Source organism: Cryptomeria japonica, chromosome 10 (genome assembly GCF_030272615.1).
Source record: "Cryptomeria japonica chromosome 10, Sugi_1.0, whole genome shotgun sequence".
NCBI classification, from domain to species: Eukaryota; Viridiplantae; Streptophyta; class Pinopsida; order Cupressales; family Cupressaceae; genus Cryptomeria; species Cryptomeria japonica.
The window spans coordinates 594,323,614-594,328,429 of record NC_081414.1 but is presented as its reverse complement, the minus strand read 5'-3'; positions in this window follow the sequence as shown (position 1 = coordinate 594,328,429).

Below are 4,816 nucleotides of genomic sequence, written 5' to 3'. Positions count from 1 at the left end.
AGGATTTGCAGGTACAAGACACCGACTCCACTTGGATCCACAGGTTTGAGCATGTCTTTAAATCCCAATGGCATCTAGTTCGGAGTTGGCACAAGTTCCCCTCACATACTCTAGGTCTAAGTTGTTCACTATGAGTCGACAGCATCTTGGTGCAAGTTGTCATGTCAGTTAGTAAGCTTGGTTTCTCCTGTATTGTGAGTATGTTAGTATTGGTTGGTTAGTTCTATTATGTTGAGACTAATTGATTATTAATACGAGATTAAATAGTTAATAATTTTTATATTAATTATTTTGATTAATAGTGATTTGATTATTTGGTTATCTAAGGTTTAATTTAATTTATTGGATTCTTGCCTTTTTGGGTATTTAATTATTTGATATTTAAATATTTATTTATTTTAATGATGATTTAATATTTATTCTTTAGCTTATGTTGCGGTTTTATATTTATTTGTGATTTGACCTTTTATTGGTATTTAATTATTCATTTATTTAATCGTCTATGGTTTAATATTTATTTGGTATTTAATGTTTGTCTAGTTCTTTAATTCATTTATGAGCCTTTGGTTTATTTTATTTTATTTCCCCATTTGATTTATTTAATTGTGGCTCATGTTTTATTTATTTGTTTGACTTTTATATTAAGTGGGTTGTATAAATACACTTTAAAATAAAATAATAAAACATTCCCACCCAATTGTAAAAGCATGATTTATATTTATCTTACCTACCCTCTCCTTTTATTGGTTGAATTTGAAAAGAGAGGTAAAATTATATTATATGGTGGGGTTGGTAAAATATATTATAGATTGGAATATTTTGATTGGCAGAGATTGAGGCTAGGGTTTTTGGTCATTGTTTGACTTTTTATTTTCTTTCCCATGAAGTTCTTGGGTTGGCTTCTTCTTTTGCAAAATATTCTCTACAAGATTTTCCTTTGGGTTTTGGCTGGGATTGTTTCTGGAGCTTGTTGGTTTTGGCTTTTGGATTTGGGGAGCTCTTCTTCAGATTCTTCCATCACACTAGTTGCAGGTTGGAGATGTATTCCTCTTTTTGTATTTTGTTTTACAGTTTTCCTATATACTCCGTGTCTGCAAATTTAATGTGTGATCTTTGGAAAATAAATCTATAGTTTGTATAGTATGGAAGAAAATATGTGAATGCATAAATTGGTTGCAAGGCTTTATTCTATAGTTTATGGGAAATATTTATATTTCTGGGATTGTTGAGAGTCTTCTGGAGTCTTTCTAAGTCTGTGTCGTGAATAGAGTTTCGATTGAATCTTGGTTTTTAAGTGTTTACTATTTATTTCATTTATTCCCTTTAAATATATTGTTCTGGGCGACTCTGTGCGTATATTTTTCAAAGCATAATGTTTAAAGTTTGATTTTTAATCTCTGCCAAAAATTTTGTGTTTTTCGGTCCTTTTATGCAAAAGTGTTGATTCTGCATATGCGCTGTCCTTTATTGTATTTGTGTTGTCCTTTCATGTATTTGCGTTGTCCTTTTATCTATTTGTGTTGTCCTCTATTGCATTTGCATTGTCCTTCATTGCATTTGCACTGTCTTTTATGCAAAAGTGTTGTCTTTAACTGCACAAGCGCTAACCTGTAATGCAAAAGTGTTGTTCTATCTGTCTTGGTGTTTTTCATTGTTTTCCCAGTCAAATTTGGATTTTCGAGTTTCATTTTATTCTAGAGTCTTTTTGGGATTTTTGCAAACATTTTCCAACTGCTGTTATTTATCAATTTGATGTGATTTTATGTTTTATATGCTAAAACATTCTTGGCTTATTTATTGTTGAAGATTTGAGTCTTTTCTTATATTGAGATGTTGCAATGGAAAAATGGTATTGTTGTGGTGACAACAAGATGTTATTGTTATGGAGACAACAAGATGTTAATGCTATGGAGACAACAAGGTTATATTGTTGTGGAGACAACAAAATTGATATATTTTATTGATGAAATATTTCTTATATGATATGGATTTCCACTTTGAGGCTCATTTTTCATTATAATAGATTTAAGCCCTTTGTGCTCTTTAGTTATGTTTTTTTTCCTTGTATGTTGTATGTGTTGTTCGGCTACATGATGAAGTTATGGATCTTTTCTTGGAATTTGAATTGGAGCCTCTTTCCTATTGTTGTTTTGGAGCATGGTAGGGGGAGTGGGCTCTCATGTGATGACCAGAGTCATGAGAGATAGGCTTGCATGAGGATTCCTAGTAAGGATGCATGAAGTCTAGACTGTCAGGGCACATGGGGGTTTTCCTTTGTTTTAAACAAGTGATAACATTAATAATGAATTGATTGGAATAGGTAATTAGATCTCATTTAAACAAGATAATTAATAGTTTGAGCCTCATGGCTGATTCCTATGGGGAATGTTTTAGGATAAGAATGAGAAGGTCATGAAGATGGTAATTCAAATGTCCCTTGATTCTCTCACGGGTAGAAATGGCTCCACATGTCTATCAAGGTTATGCTATGAAGAGTTGTGTTTTGGCAATATTATGGGGGACGATAGCATGTGATGACACTTTGCTCCTACAAGTGTCCTTTGCTTGAAATGTATTGATGCCTTTTTTATTTGTGCACCTCTGCGAGTTTTCTAATTGTGTTATCTTGTGTGTCATCGTATTGTTTAGTCTCTTTGGTTTTAAGTGTCAGCCTAGATGTAGAGTGTGTGTTGGGAATTTGTGTCATCTCCTAGCACGGGGGGTGGTTCCTTTGGATCCACATGGTCGGGTGGTTGGTGCTTTTAAACCATTAGGATGTTCCTGTCTTTGGATTCTTCTTGCGTGGATGAGGATGCTTCTTCAGATTGTTCATGGATAATAATTGCAGCAAGAATGTAAATGATGATGTGATTTATGTAATGAAATTCTTATGTAATGGTTGTAAAAGAAATCATGCTTATGAGAAATGACTATGTTGTTCTAGTTGTAGTGATAACTTTGGTTATGGTAGATGATTGTAATGATGAACCTTGAGTTGTATTGTAACACATTTATATTAAATGAAATGGATGCATGAGATGTGGATAAGTAATATGGTTTGGAATTAAAAGATGCAATTTGTATTCTTGATGAGCCATGTTAAAAGGAAATGGTGTAAATGTTATGATAATGGTAATAGTCTTGAAATGATTTCTTTGATTGATTCTTTAAGTATAAAAATGCTATGTCCTGGTAGGATGTATGAGTATGAGTAATATTGGAAGATATCTTAGAACATGTTTATGTTTTGTGATTGAAGAATTTGAAATTATAGTATCATACCTCATAGTCAGTGATCTAATGGTAGGATTGAAATCTTATAATGCTTGGGAGGTAATTGAATGTTCCTTATGAAAATATTGTATGGATGTTCTTAATGAATGTATTACTAATCTTATCAATGGGGATTACTGGTAAGTGTATGGCTAGACAGTAAAATGAATGCTTGTCTTTTAGGAAAGGATTAGAATGTCTCGTGTGTAATGGTTTAAGATTATATCTCCAGTTGATGGATGCTATCAGTTGTTACGGAATTAGGAAATTGTATATTAGTTTGTGTTGAGATGAATTTGTTTAGTTACTTAATTTGTAATAAGATGATTGTTGGTTAATTGATATAGTGTAAGAGATTTTAGGAGTATTAAATGAGCTATGGGTTAAATGGCGAGGAAGACTTTGTGATTATTGCCTTATGTACTTTGGGAATCATGGTGAAGTAATAAGCATGCTAGGAGTATAGAATCATAAATGATTATGTTGAAGTTAATCATAAATGGAAATGGTGTTAATGCAATGAAAGGGTTAAACTTGGCATGGGAATGGTGATGTTAATAGTCAAAGGTTGGTTAATGGTAATAGGAACATTTGGACTTGGTGTATAAAATGAACCTAAGAGAAAAAGGGAAATAGCTATGCATGGAAAGATGAATTCTCATATTAAATGAAAGATTAAGTAGGTTGCATATCGAGTGTTAGGTATTTCTATGATGCACCTATGTGTGTATAATGATTAAGATTATGAGGTATTTATCTAGATGAAAGTAAATGTTTATTTCTTATGTAGGTAGATTAAGTAGTGGCATTGAGATACCCTAGGGAGTTAGTAGAAATGATTTATTATATTGTGCTTGCATAATTGTTTGAATATCTTGAGTGAATTATTCTATGTTCATAACACTTAATGTTGTTGTGTGCTCGCTGCATTGCTTAAGTGATGTTATGTGTTGTATTAAAAATAAATAAAAAAATTAGTGTGTATTTAGCTGTATTTCTCTGGGGTATTTTGGTGGGCATTAGATTTGGTATCAGAGCCCATGTTACTATGCTGGGATCTCTGGTTAAGGATGTTGCTATTAGTCTTGTGAATGTGCCTTGATGTACCTTGAATTAAGTTACTCTTTGAGATTTGTGTTAGAAGAAGTGTTATTGGAATTTTTGGAATCTTAGATATTTATGCCTTGTGTTTCTCTCTAATTCCTTTTAGGAATCATAACTTTAAGTAAAATGTGTATTTATTCCTTATGCATGTCTCTAGAACAAGAGAAGTGTCTATATGTTCTTACTTGGTCTGTAAATTTCTAGTGCTTACTTGAATGATTAGGGTTGTTTTTCTTATACATAATTATTTATGTTGTAGAATGAGAAAAGAATGTGCGTATCCTCTTAACTAATGTGATGATCATTAAATTAGTCTATTATGTTGATCTTCCTATGAATAGAAAGATGAAGTGTTTGTGTTATGCATTTAAGAATAATTAAGTATAGATCCAATGTGAAAATCGAAGAAATTGTATGTGGTGATTAATAAAAGTAACTT